A 19,521-nucleotide genomic window follows, 5' to 3' on the forward strand; every position below is an offset into this window, starting at 1 on the left:
TCTTCTTTTAACGTCATTTTGTACTTCCAAGACGAATATCATTGAATTGTTAGGGTTGGAAAAGACCTGTAGGATCACGAAGTTCACCCATTAACCCAGCACAGCAAAGTCACCACAAAACCATGTTTCTAAGAACCATATCCACATTTCTTTTTAACATTTCCAGGGATGATGATTCCACCATGTCTTTCACAACCTGTTCCAATGCCTGACCACCCTTTTTTCCCCCTAATATCCAATCTAAACCTCCCTTGGAGCAACTTGAGCCCATTTCCTCTCACCCTGTCCCTTGTTGCTTAGAAGAAGAGACCAACCCCCACGTGGCTACATCCTCCTTTCAGGGCGTTGTCAATGTCCCCCTTGAGCCTCCTTTTCTCCAGACTAAACACCCCCAGAGTGCTCAGCTGCTCCTTATCAGACTTGTGCTTCAGACCCTTCACCAGCTTCATTGCCCTCCTTTGGATAAACTCCAGCTCCTAAGTATATTTAAATAAATATAGCAAGAAAGATAACATATATAAATATAAATGAATATACTGACCAGCATATATAAGGTATAACATAGAGACAGTATAGTATTACATATAGTATGAATAGAGGTGGAAAGAACATGGGGATCTAGAAAAAAAGGTGCCATTTAGTAGTTAAATATTTACTCTTTCAAATGAATTACATTGCACTTCAGTTACTCCAGTCCCAGAAAACCGCAAAAAAAATCAAATACTTGAAATAAAAAAACCACCAACAACAAACATCTTAGCACATCAGTGAGTTAATTAAAGAGAGAAGGGAAGGAAGGAAAGAGAAAATATCTCAGATCAGCACTGGAATTCATGATTAGATATAACCACTTTAAGTATTTCCTCAGTGAAACAATGATAATTTAAGTATATGTAAAAAGCTGATTCTTAATACTCTGTCATGGATTTAGCTTACTTAGTACCCGCTACCTAAAGCGTATGTGTCTATTCTGTCTGGGCAACAGCTGTAGGATTCCAGAAATCTATTTATGGCCTGGGGATAGGGTTTACAAACAAACAGGGTGAGCCAACAAGGAAGTGAATTTAGATGGGACCTGCTTCCAGTCTACTACATGGGGTTTGTGGCAGAAAACCAGTGTGGTACACGTTGTACTATCTGAATAACTCTTGGTGAAACAGACCCTGCTGAAACTAAAATTTCCACCTTGTCAGGGATCCAGTGGCACTGCCAGCCCAACACCCTCTGGCCGTGGTGCTCTGTGGGCACACTGGCAAATGTATTCTGCCAGGGGTTGATGCTTTAGGTTTTAACTTTTATATTTTTTAAATCTTGTACTGCGTATTGAGTAACTCTGAAGTTTTGTGTGGCCTGTTAGCTGCTGTTCTCTCATTCTGGTTAGATATAACAAACCCTCTCTAGGTTTGCTCTTCAAGGACACCAGGCCCCAAAATATGTAAACTAAAGCCTAGAGAAGGGGGGGCAAACTTGGGGTAATGACATCATTAACTGAAGTTATAATTGGAGAATTAACCCTGACATGCAAATGAACCAAACTCATAAAAGTGTGAAGAACCCGTGACCCAGGGTCCATCTTGGGTGTAGGCTTTTGGCTGCCAGGGTGTACCTTTGAAGGACTTTCAAATAAATACTTCCTTTTATTCTCTTATTCTTGTCTAATCTCTCTTTTAGGTGGCCACCTCAAGGCATCAGGGTAACTGGGCAACGGCGGAATCAGCCTGGGACGCTCCGGCAGACTGACAGCACTGACAGATGGACGGCTTGACTTGGACACACCTTTGTGTCTGTGGAAACAAAAGTGATAGGCTTGCAATGCTTGTGTTCAGCTTCAGTTTCCTCTTACAACTGGCTAATGGAATGACCCTCCTCGTGGTGTTGCTTCTTCCTTCCTTTGGTGCTTGCCTTGTCTATTTTGTTCTCTGTGTCTGGGCAGTGCTGCAATCTCAAGTTGAGAAGGGAGAAGAGTCAGGTTCAGCTGCTGCCCAGCTACAGATGTATGTCAGTTTATCACAAGCTGGTGACTGTGCTCTTTCCTTCCCCTCCCACTCCGCTGCCTCTGACATGGTGTTATCTGTTTGCCTCCTGATCTTTTTTGTGGAGCATCGTAAATATAACAGCAAGCCAAAGCTTAGCTTTGAGCAAAGTTCCTCACTGCATTATACATGAGTTTGGAAACAAGAGGAGTTTGTTCTGAATCCCACTTAGCCTCATGAACTTTCACAGGTGAATTTCAGACCTATTTGGCTGCCTAAGCTGAAGTTTGAATTATTGAAACAACAGGGGTCCGCGTTGGATCTTGTCTGCCAGGAAGGCTGAGGGAGACAGCATTTTATTTTCAGCCTTATTAGAACTTCTCTATAGAGAGGAAGTCGATCTTTTCAATTGCTCTTAATCTCCAGAGAAATCTCCCACTGATCCCTAAAATGCCGAACTTGCAATCTTGGAGCAGTTTTTAACCTGCAGTGCTGGAATGTTTCTAATGTTTCCAATACTGTTTAAATACATCTCCCTTTGCCCACTAGCCTGCTGTGGCTGGATGCTGCCAGAGCCTACCATGGCGGTAATTTGCACAAGGACAGTACTTGGTGTCCACAGACGTGTGGGACCACCTGTGACAAGCTACACTAAGTGCTAGACCCTGAGATCCCGGGTCCTGGGCTAGGGATGATGAAGTACAAGTCTTCAGCACAGTTCCAGGTCTCTGGCTGTCAGAAATAAGTGTCTCACCTAACTCTGGGAATGGGATTCAGCTCCAGGCTGTGCACATCTACTTTGGACAAATGTCTTTGTTTTTGTGCGGCTGTCTCTGGGTTTTGACAGACAGATTAGCCACATGTCCTACATCAAGGTGTCATGTTTGTCTGCAAAATGCTGTCTGGGCAGGACCCCCGAGTCCAGGCAGGCAAAGGGGCAGAGGGACAAAGAAACCGCACTTCTGGGGGAGGCTGGGAACTGTGAGAAAACTTTCCGTGATGTGGATAGGATTTCTCTCCTGCCTGTGAGCCGAGGAGTGGAGCTGAGGCTCCACTGGGATGAGATGTTCCGCCTGAGGGGATGGAAGTGGGGGAGGAAAGTAAAGGGGGGAGAATTGTCAGCAGCTAGATCAAAATGAGGTTTGCCAAGACAAAAGACAACATCCCATCCAGTAATCTGAAGGCATCGGCTGAGCCTTACCTGCTCCTTTAACGTGCCCTGTTTAAAGATGATGAGCGTGAGATTAACATCCTTTGTTTTCAGATTTTAGCTGCCTCCCTTCCTTAGCCTGGAGTGATTCTTTATCTCAATTGCCAGCTTTGCATGTCATTCAGTTCAACTTAATCGCAAGGATCCACAAATCAAGTGATTTCAGGCTGGGGCTCTGCCTTACAAAGCCTTTGCACGTCAGCAAATAGGATTTTCGTGCACTTCCTCCTGGACTTAACAAAGACACTTGCTCTCAGTTTGCAGAATTTACAGAGAGCAATTTGGACATTTCACAGTGCTGTTTGCATGAGGAGCCTTTTGAAGTCAGCGATCTCGGGTGGCCTATATGAGTGAATAGGCATTAGTACTGCATATACAATCGCATCGCGGTTGGAAAGCTCCTAATTTAATGACCAAGCAGTTAAACCAGATTCAGGCTCAAGATCTTCAGCTGATTTGAATAGGTGGAAATTTTTCACACTTAAAGGCTATGCGAAGAATTACACCAGCTGAAAATTACACCCTAATATTGGGTTATTAAAGTGAGTTATTGCGAAGCATTCACCACGATTGCTGCATATATAGCCTCACACCTTCATGGGAAATAGCCAGCACACCTCAGTGGACATGGTTTACCAGAATGTTCAAATGTGGGAGAAAATCTGGGTCTGAGAACATCGTGAAGTTGGACCCGACTGCCTCTCACTAATCATCCTACAGCAAGAGTAAGATATGCAAGATATGCAAATTAGTGAGATAAGCAAACCCGAGGACATATGGCACATGGCTGGCTGAGAATTTGTGGGGTTATTTTTGGTCCATTACTACATTCAATGGAGAGGAGAATTTTGTGTCAAAATTTAAATCATGTGATTTTGGAACAAGGAACACTTAAAAATCATAACCAAAAATATTGCCCTTCTTGGAGCAAATATTTGATCCTGTATCAAAGCACAACTGTTGGCGACTTCTTGTTTCAAAGTAATATTTAATAAAATTTGACCTGAATTCCATAAGAGCACAAATTGGTTAAATTGCCACCACATTAACCACAAATGTATATTTTATGCAAAAAGTACGTTTTGGGTTGGTCTGAAATGAAAATAGTTTTTAAAAAATTTTAAAAAAGAGAAGACTTACTCTAGAGAACACTCTCTAATGTTCAGGGGATTCATATCATTTTAGCAGAAATAAGGAGATGTAAAAAAAAGCCACAAAGACTTTCAGGCTTTCTGATCCAGTATTATTATATATCCAGCAGAGATCAATGCCTCAAAGAAAAGTGTAAAATCCCTTGAAATGCCCCATTAAAAGATAGACATTTGATAACGATTAGTATATGGATGTCTGAGGTTCCACCTCCTCTCCTTGGTAGGAAAGTCAGCCCATCCTTGTTAGGAAAGGTAGCCCCATCTCATGTGATGTTCCCCATCTGGGCACCTGGGATCACATGAATTTGTGCATAACTGCATTGGAGGAAAGTGAAGAAGCAGAGAAGGTGTCTCTATCCCCAAAAGCTGTAGGTTGCTTTTCTGTCTATGCAGTGGATGCCCTGTTCTCTCAGGATTAATCACTCTGGCCTCAAAACTCATCTCCTTCTGCAGGAGTTGTGGCAATACTCTGCCCCACCATAACCAAGTGTTTAGGGAAGGATGCAAGGTAAGATTTTGTAGCCAGTTGCTGTGGTTGTGTGAGGCTGAATGGATGTGCAGATAGGCATAATGGACCTTTCAAATTGGAATTTGGCTCTGGAAAATGCATAAACTATTGCAGCTTTCCCAGAAGTGCCATGTTATCTGTAACAGCCACATGCTTACGGTTATAGGCTGTGGGTTCTGCCAAGGAATTAGGCACTGAGCTGTTTCACTGGAGCTATGAAAACTGCTTTCTACCAAGTTGGAAGCTTCATTGTTTGTAATCATCTGAGATCAAAGACAGAGAAGTTGCATTTGTTGTTGCTTTGTCATGTCTTGCAGAGTAATGCCATTTGATTCAGACAGTCTGATTTGTCTGTCTCTGCTGACATGTTAATAGCTCATCAGACCCAGAGCTACACGCTGTAAAAGGAATGAAGGGACGATACAGGGAACTTCTGTCAGCATGAGAAAGGCCAGCATGTCTCAATATCACTATTCCAACTTCAGCACCTCTTTTACAAGTAGTGGATTGGGAATGGCAGAAGAGATAAAACACTTGTTTATGTGGATCTGTGGGATCAAAATCTCTCTGCTCCATTCAGAGTTTTAAAAACCCAGCTGGTCCCAGATCCATAAGGAAGAACTTATTTGTTGTGAGAGCTATAAGGCTTTCAGGACTCCTTTCTCGAGGACCTAAACAAACATGAGGAAGGCAATCCCAGCCCAGGCTGACTAACCCTCCAAAACAGAAGCAGACATGGGGAAAAGTGAGAATAGAGATGCTTTGCCATGGCCTCATTTTTGAATGCACACCCCATGTTCCCTGGGAGAAGGATGTCAATCCTTTTTTTTTCCACTTTTTCCCTTGCTGAGTAATAATTTCCCTCCTAGTGCAATAAATGTGGATGCAATCACCTTTCATAACCAATCAAGGCTACAGGCTCAGTTTCATGGCTGCTGAAGTGAAAACAGTGGCATTGCTCTGCCTTGCCCTCCCCACAGAGACAGCTGAAGCCTCAGTGGTCCCATCACATCCTCAGGCTTGTCAGCATAAACCCACATCCCTCAGAGGTTTCTGCTCACTCTCTGGATGAAGTGAACTGAGAAAAACTCATGCTTTCCAGTTCAGAGTGGGTTTGACACACAGTCTGAGCATATTTGGGGTGAACTGTCCCAAAACCTCTGCTTTAAGGACGCAGGTACATTAATGGACATTACAGGAGAAGCTGCTGGCAGCTTAATCGAAGCTGTTGCCATTAGAGAAACATCCCACTCTCCGAGCCACAGAGGAGCCAGTCACGCGACTTGCTGTGTGTTTGCTTTTCAATATCAGCTTTCAGGAAAGGCAGAATTAAACATTACACAAGATGCAAACATACACACGTTGTGTGCAAGGTTAGCTACACACACATACACGCACACAATCCACCTTGCCAAGGCTGGTAGCAAAGAGCATTTACTGGAGAGTGTGAACACTCCTAGTGAGAAGCCTGTTCTGTCTTTGAGAAAAGTTGCTTTGCTTTTACAGATAGGGACTATTCTTTTAAGCTTTTTTTTTTCTTTCTTTTGAGGTGCCAAACATAAAAATGAGATGAGATGTCAATCAGGGCCCAGGGGGCTGGGGAGGGGGAGAGAGCCTGAAAAATGCTTCCAATGCAGGCAGCTTGTTTAAACACAGAGGGTGTTGCAGCCAGCTGGATCTTTGAAGAAAAAGATGAATTTCTACCCATTTAAGCACGAATAAGGGGAGATGAAGTGGGGGGGGGGGGGGGGGGGATCCATGAAGGTGAAAAGACTTTTTTTTCCTTTTCCCTGGTTGTGATGGATGATTTCAGCCTAAAGTACTGAGCCTCCCAGTGAAGATAATATCTACAGTGATTTTGATAAATAAATGCTTAGACCTTGCATTTGCCACCTTGATGCTGGAAAGAAAGAAGTTTAAGCTTCATAGTGTTTGTTTTTCCATAGTACTCAGAAGGCTGGGACAATCCTCCTGCCACTCCTGCATTAGGAAGAGGAACTTAACTCTTGGGCATTATTTCCCACTGTTTGTTTGGTTTTTTTTTTAACTATGAAGGAAAAACTGGAACACTCACAGAGGCTGATCTGAGGATTACAACAGGCAAATTGAGGATGGCATAGATGAGAATGCCAAGAGCTTGGAAAAGGGAAGGAATGGCCACTCTGTCCTCCTGCAGACCTCAAGTGCTGGCTTCTCCCTTTCCCCATGTTTTTAGCATTATGCTCTGTCCTGGGTGGCATGCAGGCTGCCTGCATGGATGTGTTACCAACTACTTTTGGAGCAGGAATAAACTCCCAAACCTCAAAATGTTTTTTAGTGGAGACAGATGCACATATTCTTTACATGGATCAAGCTTGCAGGGTTTCTGAGGTGCAGGACTTCTTCACATTTGTGTTCACAAACCACATGGGTTGAGGCAGTCCCTTTCTTTTCTTTCCTTCAGGCTGTGGCTCCTTACTCAGAGGAGCTGTTTTACCACCTCTTGCAAAATGAGGTGCTTCTATGGCAGGGCATCAGGGGATACACAAAGAGGCATTATAGTTCTCTATGTTTTTGCAGGAAAATAAAGTATTGAATAGCATTGCACATACAATTGGCAAAACACAATAGCCGAAGCTGGAGTACAGCTCATAAAAAATATGAAAAAAAGGAGTTTTTAAAGCTCTACCCAGGACTTCTATTTTACAACCCAGAAATGTTCTGGAGAAGGGTGCTGGGGAAGTGCTGTACAGTCATTGACCAACTCTGATTTCTACAGCAGCAATATTTCTCCCCCTGGAGCACTCCCTGTTCTGCCTTGGCCGGATTTAACACCGCTCTGCTGATGAGATGTAAACAGATCAGAAGTGTCAGGCTATGTCTTGGAGAAACTAGACTCTGGCACTTCTGTTGGGCCCTGAATTAGAAACAAACATTGCTGTGTTTCCAACCCAACCTTCCTTTCAAAAAAACCAAACCAAAACAAAAAAACCAAACCATACCAAACCAAAACAACAAAAAACCCCCAAAAAAACCTGAAAAAAAGAGGCATTCCTTAGCTTTTGGCATACATCTACTTGTAACACTTGTCCCCTAACTCCAGCTTCCAAAGCCCATGGAGAGAGAATCCCATGGGAAAGAGCACAGGAGGGCAAAGTCATATTCAAGTGGAGCATATACCCAGTCCTTCCATTCACCACCCCAGCATAGGGATTCCTGATGAGGACAGCCGTGTTCCTACAAAAGGCAGTTGTAATTTCTCCCCCTCATTCCTGCCCAGCAATGAGGAGTTTGAGCCTGCTCAGCATGAGTGTGGAGATACAGAGAACCTGATAAAAAAGACAGAGCTAAATGGAGAACACAAACACATCTCAGAGCTACACTAATGAGAACATAACTAATATGTTGCATATTCCCAGCAGCACGAAGGAAACCGAAGGCAAGCGCAGGCATTCAGAAGTATTATTTCATTAGCTGTAAGCTAGTTTTATTCATGCAAGGGTCTACCTTTCTGTGTATTTAAGTTCCTCTACTGGTTTCTCATACCCCCCAAAATGCTCAAATTTTGAATCTGAGACTAAACGGCTTGGTTGTCTGGGCAAAGCTACATCAAAACCCGGGATCCAAGGTACAGTGGGAGGGGTGAGCTTTCTTTCAGTTAAGGTGTGGAGAGGCTCCTGAAATCCTGCATGACCCTTTTTATTCCCGCTAAAGTTTGCTCAGTTCAGTTAGTAACCACAGAGCTTCTGAGAGGCTCCAGATTCGCCCAAGCTCCAGGATGAAAGGAGGGCTGTAAGAAGGGCTATAAACAAGAGATCTGTGGGGTTTTTTTCCTCTGCAGGAAACTGTGGCAGTGGTGGCAGCAGACAAGAATGCAGATGTCCATATCATTTGCTCCCCAGTATATCACGGGAATGACAGGTCAGCACTTGGGTTTGCAGTGATTTGCATTTCTGGGATGAGGAGGGTGACAATTTGAGGTGACATGACAGCAGGAAGTGTTTGTAGCTGTATTGGCCCTTAAGAAACCAGGAGCAGGACAGACAAAGTGACATTTCATATTTGGCTGACGGACAAGGCCTTTCGGGGGGATATTTCCAGAAGAGGATGCCCATCCTAACATCTGAAAAAAGATGTGGGGATGCTTTTCTATTGGACCTGTCACAGGGTTTCCTTTTCTGTGAGAGTGAGGATAACCAGAGGAAGACAAGAAACTGAATTTAATTTTGTTCTTCCACCCATGGTGTCACATCCTTGCCAGTTCACTGTGCAGATGTGGATAAAGTACAGCCTGCCCTTCTTTCCAATTTGGCGCAGGCCCTGAGTGTGACAGGAATGCACCAAAAAAGCAACTGTCCTGGGGACTTGCTAAAATGCACTGTGTAAGATTACCCTTTTGAGGCTTTTATTTTTTCATTCCCTTTCCACCCCAGTGAAGCTGATTTGCATGCTGGGGTCAACTAACTGTTTTTATCAGTGGTTTCTGCAGGAGCAATTAATTTGTGTTAAAAAAGGGGTTTTAGTGAGAGATGAGTGAAAGCAGGAGGTAGAGGTGTGAGACATTGGAGACAGATAGGGCACAGGTGTCTTTTGGCACTGCTCTTGCCCATTCCCCCTTGCAGAGCCTATTGATGCCCGACACTGCTCTGCAAACAGCCGAGTGCTGCTCATCAGTCTTCCTGGGCTTTGCACTCTCTCCTCAAAGGACACTTGCCCTTAAACAAAAGGTCCTAAGCTGGCTGAGGGAGAGGGAAATACTGACACTGTTTCTCAGGCTGTGTGCAGGATGATCAAAAAACAAGACAAGCTTGCCATTTCAAGAACTTCTGCAAGCATATTTCTGCAATGTCTAATTGGAAGACGAGCTTTTGAGAGAGGAAAAAATTAATCAAAACTGTGAAAGTTTTCCTACCAACTCAAGCCAAGGTGGAAGATACTGTCCAAATTGAATTACATAAATCCCCCTCAGGCCTTTTGGCAGGTCTGCTAGGCAGGTGGCTTGTTGGCCAGGAGAAAAAAGGTGACACTTTACAGCCCTTACTATGCAGGCTGTAAAGGCTTCCCTGCCTTGTTTCTAGCATAGTGTTGAAGGGATTCCTTTTCTGCCCAGTGGAGCATCTCTATTGACTTATAGCAGCTGGACAGCAGACCCCTGGGCAGATATGTGGCTTTCCCTTGCTGGAGCAGCTGATGTATTCCATCCCACAGGAAATTGCCTCTGAGTACCATATAAAGCAAAACTAGAGTGTACATAGGAGCATAGCTTGAAGTCTTAACTCAAGCAAAAGCTAATGGCAGAGAAGAAAGATTTATCTGAATATGAATAAAAAATCTGTGCTTTGGGGGTTGACGAGACACTTGGGATGTGCTATGGGGAATACTGGAGTGGAAAGGACTAGGCAAATATAGGATATCATAATCATTATTTGAAAAAATCTGTATCTAGAAACCCCAGCTCTGTCATTAACTAAGACATTGGCTCAGCTGAATTTCACAGACTTTATCCCTGCCAGAGATTGGGAAGACATGGTCTTTCTTAAGCAGCGCTCAGCACATTTATTTAGTTATTTTAAATGACACTAGAAATGAATCTAATTTACCAAGCTCCCAGATAATTCAAAACATCTATTACAGAAAATAACATTAAAGACAGAGGGAAAGGAAGCCAGATTAAAGAGCCCAACTGAAGCAGGGTTTGCCTATTAATCTCCCTTAGGGAAAACAGGTCTGCACCTGAAGGACTACTCTGTTGGGCAGTGGGGTGCAATTAATTAGTGCAAAGCTCTGTCAGAGAGAAGTGTTTCTCTTTTGGGTCCACAGAAACCCATATCAGTGGGGAGGGGAGGAAAAAATCTTTTTGGGCATTTCATATTTAGGTGAGTGAGAAATCTCACTTTGTGCTGAAAAGAAAGACTGTGAGGTGAACCACTGCCTGCATAGTGAAGCACTGGGCAATTTTGCAGCCTTCACGGTGGTTTCATGTGGGTTTTTCACTATGTGATTTTTGGAGAAAGAAAAACAGAAGTATGTTGCCAAAGCTGATCTCCTGTAGGATAGAGAGTGGCTGCAGCAGAGGTCATGTCTTGCAAGCTGGGCAGAAATATTGTTTGTAGGAGGGAACCATACACTAGTCTCACCATGCAAATCTGTATCAGACCTCTGCTCCAAGCTTTTACACTTCTCCAAAGTCGCTTGTCTCCCTCACCTTTACTCATAAATACATAGAAGTGTCCAGTTCCTGTCAGGGAATTGCAGATTCCCTCTGAAATAAATTTGTTGTCCAGGTATTACAGGTAAGCAGTCACAGACAAATCTGTCAATCTGACCAAATCCATCCTTTCTATGCACTTCCTGCACTGCCCATACACTATTTAAATTTCATTTCCCATGACACGACCATGTGCTGCTGATGTGTAAAGCTGAAGAACCACTGTTGATTTCAGGATAGCTGGGCTGGATCTACACCAGCCCGAACAAACTCTGCAAGGAAGAATGTATCTTTCAGAGGCAGTTTTATAGTCTCTAAAAGAATATTTTCCATCACATTTCTAGTTAATTAGACAAATGTAACAGTTAAGGATACAAGGATCTCCCAGGTTCTCAGGCTGCCTCAGTGCAGTGAAGCTCAGGGTACGGGTAAACCGGTGGAAAATGGTGTAGAGCAGACACTCTCTTACTGCTCATCAGATATGTTGGTGGAGGACACCAGTGTGCTGGGGCTGGGTGTTCTCAGCCTTCCCCACAACAGGGAAGGGAAATTTGGAGCCTGTTTGTTTCTGCTTTGGAGAATTAAATGGCACCTGTGCATACATACACGTGTTTATGCTTGTTCTCTTTGCACACACACACACACACAAACAGCCCCAGTGTTTAGCTTGGCAGAGCCCAAAGGTGTGTCTTTGTTTCTTCATGTCTTTTTCTTCCACAATGGTGGCTTTTGCTGTGCGTATCCAAGAGATATATTTTGGTGGTTTCCAGCTGGAATGAAACTTACAGTCCAAAAGAAATAAAGAGAGATGGGAAGAGTAAGTGAGAGAAATATGAAGAGTTGGGTGCCAGAGGCTGCCATCCAGAATTTTTTTTTGCTCTCCTTTTCTAAGAAAATCAGAGTGACATAGTGCTGGGCCCCAGATTCTCCTGGTACGGAAGGGATGGCTGTTTCGGAGAGACGTCTAGGAACGCCATGAACATCTACAACTTCCATCTCATTTTCAGGGAAAGGGATTGATTGAGAGTGAGCAGGACTTTCTTCCTCCTCCTTCCCCCTATGCTATCACAGACTGGGATTTTTGGACATAGTCAGTACTGGTCACAGTCAAACAGCATGGCCCTTTCCTGTAGCATTACATGTGTTTCCCAGCAGTTATGGCAATTGGGATTTGGGAAGTTTGGAATTAGCTCTGGCTCTGACACAAATTTCTGTGGCCTGGGGCACATCACTTTTTGCTTTTTGTTACCAGCTTTGCTTACTATTCCTTGGAAATCCACAGGATTTACTCTAGCCCTGAAGTGAAGCATGTGCGTACAGACTTGGCTAGGCCCAGGAAGATTTGCTCAAAAACCTGAGCCTTGAAGCTGAGCTGGAATAGAAGTAAGTTCCATTTGGGTATTTTCAGATGGAAGTTGTGCTGAAGCAGGTGCACAAAAGCACTTCCTTCACACCTCACCACACTTTTGTAACCCATCTTGATATCACTAGAGAGGCCAAGATTGCAAAATTGTTTCCTAAAGACCAAAAAACCTTGGGCCCAATGGGTGGTGATCTTCACAGATACACAAAATCTATATGAAAGTTGCTTTTTACTGTAAAGTCAGGTAAGAGTGGTGTGCTTCATCACTCTTCCTTAGATATGCATCCAGTGAGAACTCCTTAACTGGAGAGGAAATGTTTCTCTGTCTGTACTTTCCTCTTCCCCAAATAGATGAAAGAAAGAACAGAAGAAAACTCCATTTTTGAAGAGGGCAAGCACAAAGGGGAACTGGGCTTGTGAATCAAATGATAGCGATAACAGCTAAGCAGGGCTTGCAGCATTGATGTGGACAGCTACTAAGGGCTAAACTAGGGCTGTTGGTAGATTTGGACTCAGAGTGCCTTACAGACATCCTTAACCACTGAAGAAGTCATTGCTTGGGAACCAAGAGGTAAAGGTGCTGCTTCACCATATTTCGTTCCAACTCCATAAACTTTGCTTTTTATAAGGTTTAAAAAAGATCTTGAACAGTCAGATTAACAGACAAATAAAACTTTCTGCATGACTTGATTTTTTAGGTCACCTTTTACAAATATTCAGTCGGCCGATTCATTTATACACATCTGTGTACATATGTGTAAACACATATACAAAGTGCACAATGATGTTTGTGCATCTTACATATATATATTTTATATATGTACATGTGCAGACACAAAAACATGTCTGTCTATCTATCCATCTGAAACACTTCTATTACAAGCATAATTTTCTTCCTCACCCCTGATGTCAGTACTTTTTTTAACCTCCTCTGAAAACACCTCCAGTGCCTCATTCTGGCACCTAATTGGCCTTATCATTAAGATTTTTTTTTTAACTAATGTCTAAGCTAAATGTTTCCTTTTTAGGATTCAAGTCATTGCTCCTTGTTATGCCTGTTTCAATAATGTCTACATAATATGGATTGATATGCTAGTCAGGGATGGTTTCAAAAGAAGCAAATAGCATCCATTAAGGAATGGCAATATAGGAATGACTCATATAAAATATCCAGGTATGTGTATATACGTTTCTCTCTGTGTGCAGATGGACACACAAACCATTTCAAGTACATGCACACAAATCAGACTGCTGCATTTCAAGGATTTACAACACTTAAAGACCCGTAACAGCATATTATCTCAGTCCCTGCATATCCTTAACCCACGTGCTTATTTCCTTGCAGAAGCCCAGTAAGTTGTGGCTGGCAGAAACACAGCTTGTCTGCTGCTAACTAGGACACTCATGCTCATTTTTCAACCTTGTGATCCCTGCGTTTAGATAGTAAAAGGTGAGATAAATCCCACCCAAACCCCGTAAAGCTATAGGTCTGAAACTAATCATTGTTTTAAGGATATATGCTTGTGAGATGTAGTGAAAGAGGCCTCCAGGCCCTGATTAAGATCTCTATTTGTTGCTCTAATGCAAAACAGTATTATTAATAGTGTTAGTAATAAGCAGTCCAGAATTCAAGTCCTGAGAACACAGGTTATCAAAGCCCATGCAACTTTAATGATTGAATGTTTATAATGTGCATTTTGATCAGAAAATCATAATATGTAAGGGAAGTGACTTCTTCTTCTTCTTCCTACTACTACTACTACTATTACTACTACTACTACCATCACCTCTACTCCACTAGCCATGTGTTCTTCCCCTCACTTTCCTCCTTATTTGAACATTAAGTGTTGGGCTGGTAGTGGCACCAGACTTTCCTCAGACAGGATGTGATTATGTTAGGGCTGAGACTGAGCAAGGAGGGCTATTTGCAGATGGATCATGTAGGTACCGAGATCAAAGTTCACTTTCCACTGTAGGTGGCTGGGGTGAAAAATGTGAAGGACAAAGCTAGGCTAATGCTGCTAAAAGGAATTTTTCTTATTGGTGCTCAGAAATGTTTTACGTATAATAATTAGACAGAAGTAGTGACTGTTTTAATGAACAATTTGCTGCACAGTGGTGCCCAAACTAGAACTCTTTGATCATCACAGTAGACTCTTCCCTCCTTCTGTTCCCAAAGCCCACTAGAATAACTTCCCTCACCTAAGTTTCAGCACAGTTTGTTGTTACTGGAAATTAGCTACTTTGTCCAATCCAATTTCAAATTAGGCAACATAATCAGAAGAGCCTCTGCCACTTCACTGGAAGGATCATAATTCCTCCATCAAAAGAGAATCTCATAGCTATCATGCTCTCTAAGGTTTTCTTTATTTTCAGCCTTCTCTTAATTGCAATTTATTTGATGCTCACAAGAGTGCCACATATTTGCCCCCTCACATTGATATAAAGTTGTCATGACTTTACTGCTTGAAGTGATAAATACCTTTCCTTGAAAACTTTTGCTATGCCTTTATCTGTCTTGTGTGTTCAGTTACACTCCTTTTATTTTGGCCCTCAAGAGGACAATCTACACAGTGAATAATACCACAGCTGCACCTTTGTTCTGCATATGCCAGATATTTACCACGGAGATGCTAAAATCTGGGGGCAGCTTTTTCAAAATCTTTTCACTGCTGTGTTGTTCACGGCTGATGTGTTTATGGAATGATAGAAGACAAACTGACCTCGAAGCCTGGACCAAATAAAAATGAAATAGAAATATGAGCAGTATCTTTTCCTTCTAATCTTAGGCTCTTACAGAAGTGGTTGCAAGGTGCTCCATCTCCTTCTTGCATCTGACATAAGAGGGATACAAAATGAACGTTCAGCAAATTTCATTTCTGAAGATTACCTCCTACAAATTGGAATATGAGATCTTAACTTTGCTGCTGTGAATTAATAAAAAAGCTCTGTAAGAGCAAATCATATGTGCTATAGTCCTCCAGTTAACACAGCTGTACCGTGAAAAAAACCCCAACAAAGCAAAACCAAAAAAGGAAAAAAAAAAACAAGTGAGAAATGTCACAAAGGGTTGGAACTCCAGGGTGAACCCATCTCAGTTTGGGCCAGAGAGATACAAACATCGCCACGACAATGAGGACCTTTTATGGGTGTCTGGAAAAGCACGCAGAGCTGAGATACTGAAAAACAGCATTGCTTTCATAAGACTTTCTCACACCATTGGTCAGACATCTATTAAATATTGCATTTGAATGTTATTGTTTATATTATGTGGTTTCTTTTGTTTCTTTGTGTCTGGATGGAGACTTAGTTATCTGATATTGGAAAAAGGGGAAAGAAAAAGAACCTGTTTCTACAGTAGATCATATCGACATATTGGGATTTCATCTTGCATAGCTGAATCATTTGTATCTGACAGGTACAACTACATTGAAGATGTTAGACTTCACAGATAAATTAATTCTAAGAAATGTTTATAAATCTAGAGAGCTGCACCCATTGACTTCTGCTCCAAGCTGAGGCAGAGTAACCGCGTTTTCAGAAAATGGCTTTCCTGTTGCTGTGACAGAAGAGTTTTTGGTGGAAGTCATTAATTTTTTATTGCTTGAAAAAGACAGTGCCAGGGTGAAAAATTTCACAGTAATGTTCATGATGTTAATGAACATAAATCACAGGTTGATTTCACCAGCAGCAGTGGCTCTGGGAAGGCTTTCATTAGCTAAAGGGGTTCGTGGTGGTGTGGGTATCATTTGGTTCAGAGGACATAGAAACAAGAATCAACTTTCTCCCTTACTGGTGTGCTGAAAGGCAGATGCCTCTGGCTTTGGCCAAAGTGGATGTGTGAGTGAAGAGTGTTGGAGGTAACAGGGATGCCAAACTGGGAATGTCAGTAATGGGCAACTACCTAAAAAGTGCCTCACTGAGCCGTTCACTAATTGAAGGGATAAAGATTCCCCTGGGCTTAATGCTATGGTATACAGTAGGTAACAATGGAAGTGTAATCCTTGAAATCTTACCTTTGCTCACCAGTTTGGGGATCAAGTGTTAACCACTTCTTAAAAGAAATGATAGGTACAAGAAAAAGGAAGGAATGGGAGATAGAGACAGTAAACCATACTATACATATATCATATAAAATATATCATATATCATGTATCATATATCATATATTATATGTATATATAATATATATACTATATAATTTGTATATTTTAAAAAATAACATAAAATTATGCTTCTTCCTGGTAGGCTGGAGCTGCAGCAGGATGCTTCTGATGCTTTTATTTCCATCTGAGTTGTGTCTGCTTCATTAGTACATATACGCACACACACATAGCTCCTTTAGTCTAAAACCAGCCATTCCTTCATTGAGTCAATAATCACTTCTGTTCTACTTCTACAAAATTTTCATGGGCTGAAAACAGTCAAAGGAAAGTTTTTGTCTAATTAAAACCTGTGGCTGAGAGAATCAAGCTGAGTATGAAGAAAGAGAATGAAAGAATTGCTAAGTACTTTTTATGGTCTACTAGCTAAACTACACGGACCCTCCAGCATTCTGGCAAAACCAATGCACAAATCGGCTCTTTTCTTATTTAATTTGCTGGTGAATGTGGGGGTGCTACTGTGGTCACTGGCAGCTCTCCCAGAACTGAACTCTTTGAATAAGTTCTGTAGATGCAAAGAACTACATAAGCATGCTTGTATTTTTGAGCACAGTCATAAGTAACTGCAGAGGTAATGTGTACCTTTACCTGACAGACAAATGCTCGAGAAGTTTCCCTTTTTTCCTGTGGTAACTCTTTACATAACTGGATAGAGTTACATAAAGTAGAGGGATTGTTTCCCAGCGGGAGAAGCAGAACACTGTAATATTTTCCTATTCTTAATCCCATGCTCTCCAGTCAGCACAGAAGATCTTACTCTCAGCCGATATTCTCCACAAAGAAAAACAGGTATCAGAACCCTGCTAGGAGGTTTTCATGAGCTAAAGAGTAGGTGAAGGAGGGATGAAAAGTGAAAAATAGGTAAAAAAAAAAAAATCTTACAAGTTGTTCAACTACCTTCTCAGAAAAGAGTGCAGAGAGTAGTATTCAGGAAATGTGGCTGCAAGTGCCTCAGGTGCCTCTCGAGTAGGTGGGCTTTACTGAGTGCCAAGTTCCCTCTCTGGCTAGACAGTCACCTACAGGATGCTCTTGGCTTCGACAGCATTTCTGCTGGGCAGACAGAAATCAGCAATGCTGAGAGGATGGTCCCACAGACTGGTAATGAAATGTCTTGCTAATGAGAGATGAGTTGGGCTGGGTACAAAGATCATTGCAAGGTGCTGCTGTATATGAGGACATCTGTCAAGTGCAGCTGACCTGCCAGAAATAAGCCATTTTAATTGGATGCGACTCAAACTTCCTCTGTCTCTACATGATATTTGTATGCTTTACAGAATAAATGCTTCTTGCTACCTTCGTTAGCATGTATCATTGAATATATAATGTCCTGTCACTTTTACTAGTATGTTCTATTGACTATATTGCTCCTGCAATGCTCATGTTGAGTTAATGTACCCGATTTATTTATACAATTCATTTTGCGTTATTTCCAGAGACATGCTGTGACCATACTGTGATGCAGATCCTGTGAGAGTGACTGTAATAAATAAACCCAGTGAACAATTATCTCCCAAACACAGCTTCACTGACACAAATCAGTGGAGTATAGTTCTTCACTTACATTTAAGAGCTGGTGGTCGCATATCAAATGTGGAGTGTAACCAACGGGGAGTACAAGCAATGCATTTGTGATCAGAAATGGAGGTGCAGGAGGAAAAAAACTGCCAAACAGCTTCACTAGTAATATTTTGGAAGGCAAAAAAAGTTTTGTGGTGTGGGTGCACTGGAAAAAGTAATCTTTTTGATTGTCTGTATTTTTTTCCAAGTTTTCTGATAGCTAGTTAGCTAGCTAAATAGATAGAGTGTTTTTATTTTTTTTAATGAGTTTTTTGTCTTATGATGCTTGCACTTGGAATTAAAAAGCATTTTGTCCTTTGGCAAGGGAACTACATTCTTTTTTTCTTCTGTCTTCAAATCTTTTCTTTTTGACTGGATAGCATTTACTCCTCTGCACATTTTTATTTGACTCCTCTTGTAGAAAAACTGGTCTATATAACAGCTGAGAAGGCATCAATCTATTGTTGATGAAAAGTAGTAAGTTCTCTGGAAACTGGAAGAAAGTTCCAAGAGCAGGGTGCTGCAGAAACAAAGGGATCCCACAATCACTGACTTGCCTTCTCTGTATTATTAGGTAACTCTGGGAGTGTTTAAAACTAGATGCTTCAGACCTGGAACAATTATGAAATGGATCCCAGCTAACAGCAGGTTTTATAGCGTAGGTGTGAATATTTGAGACATTGTCCAAATGGTGTCCAGACGCCCTGACAGAAACTGAGATCTCATCAATACAGTCAGTACTATGCAGGATAAAATTCTTGTGACTGAATGATGGTGACTTACTTTGAGCTGAAATAAATCTTAATCAAACTCCACTGACCATGTTGCCTAACTCCCTGTTGACATCAGAGACAGCCAAGAGAGGTTTGCTCTGGTACAGATGTATACCCTGCAGATACACATACTCAGTCAAAGGAATCACTGCCTTGATTTTGAAGTAAACAAAACAGAAGAAGATGAAGCCCAGCACTGTGCAGGTGGTTATTATTACTATTGTTATTGTTATTATTATTATACAACAATAATAATAGTAATAAGTAATCAGCATATTGGAGAGTGCTCCTTTTTCCATGACTGAGCAGTTGCTTTATGTTATCTGCATTGATGTTTGCAGTTCCTCAAGGCTTCATGGTGACAACACGGCATCAATGAGAAGACAGCAGTTTTGATTGCAAGATTGCTCCAAAGCCCTGAAAAGCTAACAAATGTCTTATCCACTGTCATTCTTGTCACTTTGAGCTTTGAGCTCTGCAGTATTTAACTCGCACTATGCTGCTCTGCCTTTGAGGAAGATCTGCTGAGAGAATGACAATATCTGCACGTGGGCGGCATCTGCCACCCACGTGAGCCCCATGCTACTCTTTCAAAAGGAATGCATTTCCTCTCTCCAGGTGTGGCTCTCTTCATTA

General features: G+C 42.0%; 1 protein-coding gene across 16 annotated transcripts in view; it reads right to left on the reverse strand.

Moving 5' to 3' along the window:
- Nucleotides 1-19,521, reverse strand: part of CELF4 (CUGBP Elav-like family member 4) — a 700,175-nt gene that overhangs the window by 155,761 nt on the left and 524,893 nt on the right. The gene's annotated exons all lie outside the window — the stretch shown is intronic.

The sequence above is a fragment of the Corvus cornix genome, chromosome Z, assembly GCF_000738735.6.
Source record: "Corvus cornix cornix isolate S_Up_H32 chromosome Z, ASM73873v5, whole genome shotgun sequence".
NCBI classification, from domain to species: Eukaryota; Metazoa; Chordata; class Aves; order Passeriformes; family Corvidae; genus Corvus; species Corvus cornix.